Source organism: Diceros bicornis, chromosome 7 (assembly GCF_020826845.1).
Source record: "Diceros bicornis minor isolate mBicDic1 chromosome 7, mDicBic1.mat.cur, whole genome shotgun sequence".
NCBI lineage: Eukaryota > Metazoa > Chordata > Mammalia > Perissodactyla > Rhinocerotidae > Diceros > Diceros bicornis.
This window is the reverse complement of record NC_080746.1, coordinates 25,844,205-25,858,457: the sequence shown is the minus strand read 5'-3', so window position 1 is coordinate 25,858,457 and position 14,253 is coordinate 25,844,205.

Below are 14,253 nucleotides of genomic sequence, written 5' to 3'. Positions count from 1 at the left end.
CCACTGCTCAGTAGGGCAATTCCTCGAGAAAGTGGAAAGTAATGCCCCAGGCTGATGTTAGAATATATTTATTGCTACAATTATATACAATTATACAAACAGCCCTGACAGGAAAGGGAATGTTGCATCAGTTTCTGCAGATTCCACAGATGTGCACAAGTAAACAGAGCAGTACACCACTGAGTTCGCTCTCAGTTCGAAGCCAAAACTAAGTCACATACATTTTTTGAAAAAGTGGAAAATTCCTGTAAATTCTCTCCATATAGCCCTCCTTACAAGCTAGTCATGCAGAAAACAAGTGGGTTCTCAGAAGCTGATGCTTGCAGGCATCTGTTTGGGGATGGTGCCATGAAGACGGGATGCAGAGGGTGCTGGCCTGGGACTGCAGGGCGCAATGTAGAATTCCCAAGTCCTGGCCCGTCTTTCTAAGGTCTGTCCTGAGGAAAGGCAATCAAGAGGGGTTTGGTGAGAGAGAATAGCAAGAAAGGGAAACCCAACAGTAAACTCAGATGTGGAGAAAACCGTCAGCAAGAGCCCTGGTGGAAGGAACGCTCGTCCATCCGGTTCAGCTGAGATTCTGGACTTGGGGGGATCTACACATTCAGAACATCAGGTGTGTCTTGATACGTTTTTATCCTAAAGCTCGCCATATGTCAGATGCCAGGGACCTGAATGAAGACACAGAGAGTGAACAGGAAAGTTAGGCAAGAAAGAAGAAAACTAAACTTAAATATTACTGTAATAGGGTTGAAAAGGGTATGACCCTGAACATCTTTCCACATTCTGTAAGTAACATTTAGCTGTGGTTGAGTTTACTCTTGAATTATACATAGATTGCACCAAAACAAAGGTGGTTCCACAGACTACACTCTGACCTCAGCCCAGCTAGAATTATTTTTTGGTCTCAAAGGGAATCTAACATAGTAGATCTTGCAACGTTCAGATCCAGAATTATGATGTGGATATGAGATCCTGGTATAAACACACTCTCTTTCATGTCACAATCATATAAACCTTTGTGTTATGAATCACAAGAGTTGAGCAGCCTGTGGGGCACGTGTGCCCGAGGGATGCGTCACCTTATGGACACCAGTTCCTTCTTACCCACTTCCCACTCTGGGGATCCAGGAGCAAGAGTCTTCAGATCAGGTCTAACACTGCCTCCCAAGCTAAAATTGGTCTGGTGCCTCAGAGAAAGGACAAGACCTGAAGGTTAAGAGCAAAGCCGGGGCTCTGAACACACCAGACTGCCAGAGGCCTTCGGGGCTGATTAGTAATTGGGCTACAGCCTGGTACCTGAGGCTGTAGGGCCTTCTATCCCTGAAGAAACCAACCAGCTACAGCTGGTCCATGGTTGCAGATGTCACCTCTAATTCCTCACCACCATAATCCCATTGGAAGACAGGATGAGAGTTCTGATGTAGAAACCCTAAAGACAGTGGGACAAGGGCCAGAAAACCACTCAGAAGTCCCTGTCCTTTTTCTTGGGTCACTAACACTATAATCAACTGTGGAGGGGCCCAGTAGTTCTTCCAAGGCTGCCAACTATGTGACATTTGAAGCTGAAGGCTGTGATGACTGCCAATTCCCTTGATTCTTTAATAAATGCCTCTCTGGATAATTGAGAATCTCTGTCATTTGCTCCTGACTTTTCCGGTGAGTCATGCAGAAACTTTCTTTTCCTATTTCTGACGACAATAGCACAGAGTCAAACTCACTCAAAGGAATCGCTCTAAAAAGCAGAAACATTAACAGGTAAAAATCAATGCGGAAAAACTGCAAATCAGGCAAATTTTAACTTAGGGGATTTTACCAATCAGCAAATAAAATGGAAAGAGTTACATAAATTCCTGCAGTGGAAAAAATGGTTTAAAGATGAAGAGCTAAGAAGAGTGTTGTTTGTGGCAATCTATGGAACATTGAGAATGGGTTTTAACCAAGGATTTTAGCTCAAATATCAAGAATAAGACTAACTGTGTTCTATGAATTCACAATCAGCTACACCCCTTTCAAAATGAGTGAGAGCAAATGATGATGGATGTGTCACAGCCTTTCAGGTGGATTTTGAAGGAATGAAAAGGTTTTGGTGATGTCAAGGAATGTCAGAGATTCTTGCATGACCTTAAACTCATTTCAGAGCAATCCCAATTCAAGGCCAAAGAAGCAAGTCATTTTTTTTTTTTTCCTGTGAGGAGGATCAGCCCTGAGCTAACATCCAATGCCAATCCTCTTCTTTTTTTTTGCTGAGGAAGATTGGCCCTGGGCTAATATCCGTGCGCATCTTCCTCTACTTTATATGGGACGCCGCCACAGCATGGCTTGACAAGCGGTGTGTTGGTGCGCACCCAGGATCCGAACTTTCGAACCCCAGGCCACCGAAGTGGAGCGTGCACACTTAACCACTTGTGCCACCGGGCTGGCCCCTACAATTTTTAAAAATTCTCCACTCAAAGTGAACATATATGACAATTTTTTTATGTCATAAGAAAAAAAACTCTAAAAAATAATATTGTTATTGGGGCCAGCACAGTGGTGCAAGCGGTTAAGTGCACGTGCTCTGCTGCGGCAGCCCGGGGTTCGCCGGTTCGGATCCCGGGTGCACAGCGATGCACCGCTTGGGAAGCCATGCTGTGGCGGCATCCCATATAAAGTGGAGGAAGATGGGCACGGATGTTAGCCCAGGGCCAGTCTTCCTTGGCAAAAAAAAAAAAAAAAAAAAGGAGGATTGGCAGATGTTAGCACAGGGCTGATCATCTTCACAAAATAATAAGAATAATAATAATATTGTCATAAAGGCCATTTACTCCACACCGAAAGTATTATCTCAAGTATATTCACAGATAGCTAGAGTTAGGTTTACAGGAACTTGGGAGGCTTAATCAGCAAGCTGGGCGAGCTCAAACGTACCATTCAAGATCTACAAGATAAACTGTATTGCTGTGGTTTTATTTAGAAATGGGATGGGTCAAAACGGTCTCTGCCAAAGAAATTAATGAATTCTAAAGCAACCTGTTACCATGGTAATCATGTTGATTAATGATTTTTAAATATTTCCAAATTGAGATCAATGCATAATACTAACCTGGCTTATGAACCAATTCTGGAATTCTTCTACTGAATATGTATTATGGAACTCCATTTTGAAGTATATCTGAATATTTTTTTTAAATAGGAAAAAATCTTCCCCAGCACATGAGTGTCAGATGTGTGAGCTTGCACCATAACACTCACTCCACATCAAGAGGGTTCTTTCACAAAGGTAAGAGAACAGTCTAAAGTAGCATGTCCAATCGGTTCACCAAGATTACAGGTCAAATCTCCTTTTAATAAACTCTATCTTACCTCAAAATTATTAAATTGGAGGAAGATATTCTTGATCTGCAAAGAGCCCAAGAGATGCAAACAATTGAGAAAGAACCTGGAGGGGATGGAATTAGAAGCAGCAATGGTAGCAGTTGCTCTGGGTCAGCTCCTTTGACTGGGAATTCACTAGACTAAAGGCTCTGGGCTGTGGATGAACAGATTCAGGTCTTAGGGGGTCCCGCCGGCATCCGGGCAGTGGAGAGGTGTGGCAGGTCTAATGGGAAGGTGGGTTGGCCCTGGCCGCGTCTGCCAGTTGTACTTACCTAGTGAGGGAGGGAGCCTTCTTCCTAACTGTTACATTTGCTTTATACTGCTTTGGCAAGAACGCATCTGGAACAATGCATACAGTTTGGGTCCCCACCTTTCAAAAGAGATATCAAGAGGTTAGAGCATTTAGCAAAAGAACACAGAAGGCAGCTAAACAGTACGGAATGCCAGGAGCGCCCTTGTCACCCTGGGTTATGTAGAGCCTTCTGGGTAACCAAAGTAATCTTCTTAATCTTTAACCTCTTTTTATTTTTAGTCCACTTTTGAATCCCCACTATTGCAATGTGGAAATAAGAATAACTTTAAATCTTCCTTTTAAATAGATGCTAGAATTCTAAGAGTTGCAGCAACTCTACACAAACTAATCAGTTTTACCAGAATAATGGACCTCAAAGCCACACACATCACAGCTTTGTAGATATCAGAGTAATGCTGAAGATCAGATTTTATATTTTATTTGAAGTTCTTTCTTGATTAATCTAGGCGCTGTTAAAATGTCTTTCAGGCATCAGCCACACATATGGACCCAAAATACTTTGTGGTGCCTACTTTGAAATCAATACTTGCTATCTTTGAATAAGCAGACTCTCAATGTACTGTACCTGCCGACTAAAAGACTGGGGTGGGTTAAGACAGACAAACAAACAATAAAAACTACTTCCCATGCAGCCATGTTGGCAGTGCAGTGGTTAAAGAGATCAGTTTCAGCCCTACTTTCTCAGGTCTGTCTTCTTCAGCTGACTCACCTGCCATTCTCAGATACAGCCCTTAGAGACACCAAAAACAAAGTCACCATTAACTCTAAAAAGAAACTGCTAAACCAACCAAGCTTATCCATGTGTCAGTTCTCTGGGGAAAATATTGCTTACAGTATTTCTATGCTTAAGGGTTATGCAATTAGCAATGCAATTACTGGCAATCGCTATCTTATAAATGGGTTGTACACCAAAAGGGCATCTGTGGTGTGCTGTTTCCCATGGAAACTACGTTATAGATGGTTAGTTCGGTTTCCATGCAGTTTAACCCGTAATGAAAAAGGCTTTGCAGTAAAATATGTAGAAACCTCAAATTTGTCAAGGCCAGTAATAAAGGAACACAGAAACAATGAAACTTACAACAGTCTTTAATACCTGAGCTTGATGTTAAACTGGGCAGAATTAATTAGAAGGTGATTAAGTAGTACTTGAAATTTAAGAACATTTTAAAGGGAATGTTAAGAATTTTCAAGGACTCTGAAGGTTAGCAGAGCTGGCACTTTACTGTATCAAATGTCATTTAAAAATGTATTGCTCTCTTTTCCTTAGTCACCAGCAGTACTCTCACCATGATTAAGCATAATTGAGGTAGATTATACTCATGAAGGAACAAAGGGGGAGACAAAGAGAGAAGGAAAAGAGAATGATTTGCATAAGCACACTGAGAAAATTTGGAAGACCAAAAGAAAAGGGGATGGAGGAGCAAAGTGGATAAATATAAGGTGCAAGAAAGAAAACAGAATTAAACGAGAGGTTACATTTCTCTTAGAAAGGAAGTACAGATATCGTCAGACATTTCCAAAAATTTGCCACCAGGTGGCACCATGAGATTAAAATACCTTTGTTGAGGACAGCAATCTTCGAAGAGGAATGAGGGGGAGATGCATACAAATCAGAGGGCAGGACATTCACAATGAAGGTGACTCAGTATTCGTGGAGCACCAAGGTTAGGACATATATCAAGTTATCCCAGGAATGCAAACTTGGTTTAACATGAGAAAAATCTATCTAATTTAGTATGTTAACAAATAAACAAAAAAAGCACGCACATATTATCTCAACGTACACAGAAATTGCATTTGATAAATTTTAAACATTCTTTTTATTAAAAAAAGTCTTAGCAAAATAGGCTTATGTATATAAAAAAAGTTTCATTAACCTGATAAAGGCATGGACCAAAACCTACAGCAAACATATGTAGTGGCAAATGTCAGAAACGTTAGAAGCATTGCTCTTAAATCAGAAATGAGGTGCCACTTATGTTCAACATTGTAGTGAAAGTTTCAGTCAAATCAACTCAGTAAGATAAAGAAATAAAAGTTATATGGATTGAGAAGACAGACTGAGAACAGTCATTATTTGCAGATGACTATTTATGTAGAAAGCCCAAAAGACCACAAATTATGAGAAACAATAAGAATTAACCAAGGTTCCTGAATATAAGGTCAGCAAACAAAAATCAGTTTCATTTCTATACGCCAGCCACAAATAGTTTTAAAATGTAACTCTTAAAAAAAGATAGTAAAAAATAAGATGCTTAATAATAAATCTAACAAAATAAATATATGATCTTAACGCAAAAATTTAAACAACTTTACTAAAAGTCACTAAGGAAGACATCAATAAAGGGAGACGTAACATATTCATGACAGGAATCCTTAATGTTATACAGATGTAATTTCTTTCCAAATTAATCTATTCATACATTTCCAACCAAAAGGTTTTTTCCCATACAATTTAAACTAATTCTAAAATTTATGTTTATAATCATCTAGCTAACACAAAATAAAATCACTCTGATGATAAAAAAAAATTTATGTAGAAGAACAACGGGTCAAACCTAGTCATGAGTTTATTATTAAAAGAAGGTGAAGAAACTTAAAGAAAACAGGCAAAAAACCAAAACAGCCATTTCAAAACACAAGAAAAATTCTCAACCATATTAGTAATCAAGAAAATGCAAGTTAAAAGCATAGTAAGATACCATTTTAAATCTATCAAATTGGCAGAAATTTAAAAATCTAGTGATGTGAAGACATGGCTGTAGCCTTACTTTGGAAAACAATTTGATGGTCACATAGTCAAGTCGCATACCATGTAACTGAAGAGCTCCCCTCCGAGGTCTCAGCTCCATTCACTAGGAGACATGTACGAGAATATTGTTTGTAAGATAAAATCCAAATGCCCATCATTAGGGGAATGGATAAATGGTAGTGCGTTCATAAAATGAATACACTTACAGCAGCGAAAATGAATGAACCACAGCTTATTCATCAAAATGGATGTGTGTGTGCAAGCATGTGCAGTGAAACTATATAAAGTTCATACGCCTGCAAAACAAGACATTATATTGCTGTGGATACAAACGGTAAAATCAAAGAAAAGAATGACGTGATAGAGGAGGAATACAGAATGCCAAAGTTACTGGCAATGTACTATTGCTAAAACTGATACATGAGTATTTATTTTTATATATATTTACATATATAATATATAATGCATTATAACATATACTATATATAATAATATAAATATTCCTTCATTTATATTTCTCCTAGGCACATTTCTTTCCTGAACACTGTTGTAAAACAATCTTTAGTTTTTAAGTGTTTAAAACAGAAACTGATGGAGGAAAAATACTACAATAGATAGGGAAGTTATGAATTTGGTTCTAATTATCTTTGGTCTTTGAGCTGTTAGAATTTTGAAGGTCTCAAAGACATCATCTAGGTGGAAAAGTCAGTAGTTATTCCAAGGACACTGAGGAAAAGCAGCAACCATGTTATTCCCAGTGTTAGGGCATCCTCATCTCTAAATCGGGGATTCTCAGAGGGTGATCGCAGAACAGCAGCATCAGCCTCACCTGTTAAAAATTCAAGTTCTTGGGCCCCACATAGACTTACTGAATCAGAAACTTTGGGGAGGGGGCCTGCAATCTGCATTTTAACAAACTCTCTAGGTGATTCTGATGTATGCTAGTTTGAGAACCACTGGTGGAAGTTTTTCAATTGTGTAAGGAAACCTCTTCATTACAACAAAATAAGACCCCTCTATGACCAAATCAAAAATCTAGACAGCTAAGAAAGCTACACCACCAGCCCTCAGAAGAACATAACTGTTTTCTAAATCCTTTAATACAGAGGTCAGCAAACTATGGCTCATGGACCAAATCCAGCTCCCTACCTGTTTTTGTGGAGACGAAGATTTAAAAATCAAAAGAAGATTTTACGACACATAAAAATTATATGGAATTCAAGTTTCAATGTCCATAAATAACGTTTTATTGGGAGGCAGCCATGCTCACTCACTCACATATGCCTATAGCTACTTTTGCACTATGACAGGAGAGCTGTGCAGTTGTGACAGACTATTTGGACCACAAAGTTGAAAATATTTAATATGTAGACCTTTACAGAAAAAGTTTGCCAACTCCTGTTTTAATTCAATAATTAGAATCCATTAATCTCAAAGCAAAATATAAGCAGAGATTTTTTCTAAAAAATACAATTTTCATTTTAATTCTATAGGCAAAAATCTAATAGTTTAAAGAATCATAAGGAAAGTTAAATCGGATCCATTTTTATCCACAAAGTAAATCAAATAATCCACATAGAGCATCTGGAAAATGTTATTAATTATGCTACTTTCTCTCTCTCTTCAAATATTCTAAGTGACAAAAAACTGACTGGTAAATTTTAATGAAATACTCTATCACATTTAGTTCTGAAAACTAATTTAGCCATCTCCTCCTAGAGACATTTTCCAGGTGGTTCACTTAAACTGCCAGCCTGTCCCGAAGGCTGCACAATGACTTCATTTCTCAGGCCTCACATTGCGGCCACCTTCCCCTCTGGCTCTTGCCCTGGCTGAAACTCTCTAGGCAAGAATGTTCTTCCCTCTGATCCTCAACCTCTTGAATTTTTTCTAGACCGAGTTCAGTTCACTGCTGATCCAGTTAAGTCCTGCTCACTGAGTTCCTGAAATATTTTATTCAACATCTACTGGTGGCCAAAAAAGCCTATTCCTATCCATATCCATCTCCATATCTCGAGTTTCATTTTCCTGTAGATTTTTGAGACCCCTTGAGCACAGACCCTTCTTTTGATTTCGAAGGCTTTAACATTCAAGAAGAAGAAAAGTATGCTTTCTCACCCCCATAAGAGTAAATCATGTATTTCAACTTTAAATCTTTAAGCTATATTCTCCTTTTCTTGACAATGAGAGCTCTGAACTCTCAGCGGGGTGGTGTTACTAGCCCTCACAGAACAGTTGAATAAGCTGGTCTTCAATTTGATGGGGCTTGATCTTCAGGTCACTCTTACTCTGTATTCAACTTAATATTTAAAGCATTCTTCGTTGGCCTTCTAAACTAATGGATTCATCTACTTTGAGTCATGCAGACAAGAAAATCCTCCAAAGGGCACTGTCATGTAAACATGTCTCAGTTAGAAAGGTAGTTTGTGTTTTGTAGTAAAAAAGATATAGGCTTCCATTTCGAAGTAAACCAAAACCCAAATCTGGACGCTGCCGCTACAGCTGCCTTTGGGCAGGTCACTGAACTGTAAAACGGAATAACACACCTACCTTCAAGGACACCTGCAGGGTTTAGGACATCTTTGTGTGGATCAGGAAAAGATGCCCCTTCTTCCAGGCAGATGCAGCCCTGTGTAGCCCGAGGGCACACGCTTGTCGAGTCCACACTACCTCTGTACTCTTGTCCCTACACTTCTGTGAGCTCCTGGTGATCTGGCTCCTTTCCAACCTCATCTCCCACACACTCTCCTCCGGGTTCACTCAGCCCTGGAGATACTGCCCTCCTTTCTGTTCCTTGAACCACTCAGGCCCTTTCTTGCCTCAAGGTCTTTGCATACGCTCTTCCCTCTACCTGAAATGCTTTAAAGCAAAGATTGTAAATTGGTGTCCAGTGGGCCACTTCTGGCAAGCAGAGACATTGTTTGGCTTGCAAAATATTTTCTAAAATTTTTGAAATAGCTAACATGTAAATTTTGGGAGATTTCATGTAAAAATTACATTTCAACTTAAAGATCTTAAAGCATTCTTCTTTGAATGCTTTTTTAAAAAGCCACTTTCTGGCTTATCTTGGGAAATCAGGTCTAGCCACACGGGTGGCTACTGCTTCTGAGGAGCTGCTACCCTCTTGACAGGGCATGAGACTGTCTAACTGGGAACTTACACCCCAGCAGGGCACTCACTTGATCCCCGTGACACTTGCATTTACCATCTTGATTTTTTTTTTTTTTAAAGATTTTTTATTTATTTATTTTTCCCCCAAAGCCCCAGCAGATAGTTGTCTGTCATAGCTGCACATCCTTCTAGTTGCCGTATGTGGGATGCAGCCCCAGCATGGCCAGAGGAGCGGTGCGTCGGTGCGCACCCGGGATCCTAACCCGGGCCGCCGGCAGCACACTGCGCGCACTTAACCGCCAAGCCACGGGGCCGGCCCTACCATCTTGATTTTAAAAAAAGAAGAGGAGAAGCTAGGCTTCTCTCCTTTCAGGTGGCGACTTCTACACCAACTCCTCACAGAGACTTTTTCTGACCTTCCTATCCCCGATTATCCCCATATTTTCCCCAACTCAATTCCTTGTTTCTTTCATAGCATTAAGTTGATATAAATTTGCTGCTTTTATAGGCCAAAGATGGTTGAATATTGGCAATTTCACATGATTCAATCTATTGCAATTTTCAACTTTTTAATTATTCTGCTTGTGTTTCGTGTCTTTCTATAGAAAGGAAGCCCATTAGGCTAAGGTTCTAGTCTTAGTCGTCATTATATTTTCAATGACTGGTATGTACACAGTGCCTGGCAGGTACCAGGCACTAAAATACTTTGATGAATAAATGTAAGGACTCCTCCCACCAAAAGTTCCTTAGCAGCTCCAGAACATAAACAAAATCCATCTTAACCTATCCTGAGGTCTCTAGAAGTAACCCAAGTTATAAGTGGACTTCTTGACACCCAGCCCAAGGCAGTCCTACCACTACCTAGCACTGCCCCTACTCAGCTCTGAGCTGGCTTTACTCCCAGACTTCCTCAGCCTCTGCTCACACAGCTGATGCCCCTGGTTCTAGCACTGGAAATTACTTACAGTGCGATTTCTCCCGGAACCCCTGTGCAAACCAGCATTGAGACCACCACTGGACAGCCACTGAGCTGTTCCCTCAGCCCTACAAGGAAACCAGGGGGCAATGGTACTTGCTCCTGAGGTAGCTGCTGACAGCTACAATAACCTCTACAGCCCTGGAGATGTTTGCAAGAGGTTGGGTGGCCCCCAGATCCTTGTATGTATCTCATTTACTTGTCTCATTGTCACACTATTTCTTAACTCTTCTGTATCCTCCTCTAGACTATAAAAGTTTTTAACCTTTTAAACTATGAATCCTCAGGACCTAACTTCAGGCACTTAATCAATGTTTAATGAATGAATGAAATTACTTGAATGGATTAAGTGCCACATGGAACATCCCTAGAAGATAAACACAGGAATGGATTTTCACTTACTAGGTATAATCTCATGGACTTGAATAGGGTGCAGGTGAGTCCACACTGGAGTGTTGGCTTCAGACATGTGGAGTTGACACAGGGCACTGCTAGAAAGAGCATTTTCCTGCTCTATGCATAGGTTTGTGGAAAACACTTTCCAGAAGGCACTGTACAGTTAAGCTAAGTGAAAAACTATTCTAATTCCAAGGAAATTGCTCTTTTCTACGATATTCTCGTTGCCAAAACGAGTGTACATTTGAAATACTGTGAAAGACCTCTTTTCCACAGGACGCTAGTGGTCACACCTGCTCTTCAACTCTGTCTTGCGGTGTCGTGCAGGTCTCGCTCCTGGTGGTGCCTGACACGCTGTCTCTCCTTACGCGCTGTCTCTCCTGACGCACTCCCATGGCTGCGGCAGTACTTCCGTGCTGCTGCTCACCAAGCCCCTGTGCTAAGCCCGGTTTCTCTCCTTACTCTTTCCCCTTGGGAAATTTCATCTGACATTCCATCAGCATCCAAACTTAAAGTGTCCAAAAAGAAACATCACAGGTCCATCCACACCAGTTTCCCTTCATATTTTCTAGTGTTCCATGACACCACCTTCTGAAGCCCAAACTTGATACTTTTTCAATACAAACGGGCAGTTCCAGCACACTCCAAGTCTTTTTGTGCCTTGATGTATTTGCCTACATAGTTCCTTCTATCTGGATAGCCTATCTTTGCCCCTGATTAAGAATAACTTGTTCGTAAAGACTTGGCTTACAGATCATCTCCTCCAGGAAGCCCTCCCTGGAATGCTCTAGCAAGATTAGGTACCTTCCGAGCTCCCAGAATTCATCCATCCCATTCATTTAACACGTAATATTGAGCGTCTATCTCGAGCCAGGCATTGCTCTAGGCACTGAGCATATATCACTGCACAAAACAGTAAATTTCCTGCCCTCACAGAGCTAACATCCCAGTGGGAGAAGACAATAAACAATACAAATAAGATCTGCTATAGAGAAAAGTAATGAAAAGTAATGGGTAGGGACTACTGGGGAAGGTACAATTTTAAATAGGGTCATCAAGGAAGGCCACATTGAGGTGACATTTAAGCAAAATCCTAGAGGTTACAAGGAAGAGACTCATAAAAATATCTGGGGAAAAAAGGCATTCCAGGCTGAGGTAATAGGAGCACTGGCTACTTTAAATAACAAGAAAGCCAGCTGATTTCAATTTAATGAGAAGGGGAAATCAGCAGATGAGGTCCAAGAGCGACAAGGGACCAGACTGTGTTGGGCTCTGAATGGCCATTGAGAAGGATATGGCTTTTACTTTGAGATGGGAAAGCTCCGGATGATTTTGAGCAGAGACAGGGTCTGACTTACCTTTTTAAGGCTGCTGTCTTCACAGACTGTAGAATAGCAAGAGAAGAATCGAGAAAACCCATCAGAAGGCTCTAGCACTAATCCGAGCACTCCTGGTATATGGAACAGGATGTATGAAGTGGTCATTTTCTGGACATATTATATCTTTTGACTATTGGGCCAACAGGTTTGTGGTTGGATTGGATGTGGATTATGAGAGAGAAGAGTCATATGCAGTCAAGGTTTTGGCCTGATTCACTGAAAGAATGGACTTGCTACTTATTGACTGAGAAGAGGGAGACTGAGGCAGGAGCAAATCTGAAGGGGGAAGGAAGATCTGGAGTTTGGTTTGACACAATAAGTTTGAGATGCTTATTAGATGTCGAAGTAGAAATGTCAGGTAGATAGTTGGATATATACATCTGAAGATCAGGGGAGATGGTTTTGGCTGGAGATTTGAGTTTTCAGCGTACAGATGGTCTTTAAGGCAGTAACAATGGATAAGGTCTCTAAGAGAGCCAACCGTAGACAGAGAAGGCCTGGGCCTTGGGACACTCCACTATTAAGAAGTTGAGGAGGGAACCTCCCTTATTCATAGCACACAAACACACATAAATTCTCTACTGGGAGTAAACTGTAAACTGTTTACTGCTCAGGACAGAGCACGTCTCTTCTTATCTCCACACACCTAGCACAGGGCCTGGCACACCCTCAATAACCATATGCTCAGCAATACCTTCTAAGACAATCTCAAGTAAAATCCTTAAAAGGCAAACAGAAGACATAAAAAATGGAATCCAAATCCAAAGAACTTGGGTACAAATAATTATACCCACAATACTGACAGATGAACAAAAATATCATGAAAAACAAAATGACAGAAGTTACCATTTATTAACACCTTACATACACCAGGCTGTAAACAAGTATTCCATGTATATTATTACAGTCAGTGCTCACAAGATCAGTAGTGTTACTTCCACTTAACAGATGTGGGAACTGGGGCTCAAAACGGCTGAGAGGCTTCCTAAGGTCAGCCAGCAAGTTGCCGGGCCAGAATTCAAACCCGGATGCAATTAACTGTACATTATGCTGCTTCACATCTGTCCCAAAGTATCCCAAAAGTCTGCAAGCCAGTCAGGCTGGCTATGTATCGAATGTGCTCTGAACTGATAAAACCTAAGCGTCTTCTGTGAAAAAACAAAACATTTGCTGAAGCAGCAGGAGATTCTGGGACAGGATGCCTGCACCCCTAGATTGGGGATAACCATGGCTACAGAGTCTGTAATTTGACTACTGACAGTTTCTGGGCATGCCTGAAACACTATGCAGAAACAGACTCCGGGATCAGAACTCAGCAGCGCTGGGCAGCTGAAAGAGCAATGGAACGCCAGTGATTACTACAGACGAAGGACCTAGCCTTTCTGAGCCTCTCTGCTACATCGGCTTAGAATTTAGTGTGGATCTCAGGGAAGAGGGGGTGAGAGGGAGACCGCAAACCACTAAGACCTGTATTTCTTCTGATTAACATGAAATATCATTAGCACTTTTGAAACAAATCTAGGCTGTACCTTTCAAAATATTTCGGGCCCAAGAAAATCATTTAAGAACTAGGCCAAAGTTTATAGGTGCAAGAGCCACATTTGATCTAAAAAGCAAGCTCTAAAATGAAAGGACATTTTCTTCAGAAAGAAAAATCACATTAATAACATGATGAATTAAGTTGATCTACCTCCTTAAAAATCAAAGAAAACTTGCAGAATCAAATTTCTTTGAAATACTTTTGCTGCTGTTTGGTGTCATGGTTAAGTGCCTTATATCATTAAGTGTTTTGCAAAGATCTGAGCTTGTCAATTTCCATTTTAACAAAAGTAGGCAAATGAAAACTCTAAGCATAGAGGAAATGGTGGCAATCAAAGGAAATCAAAATCCAGAAAGCTACCAAAGTGCATTTAGAAAATCCTACCAACAAAAACATTTTTCATACTTATGATCAACTACTTTTAAAAGATGT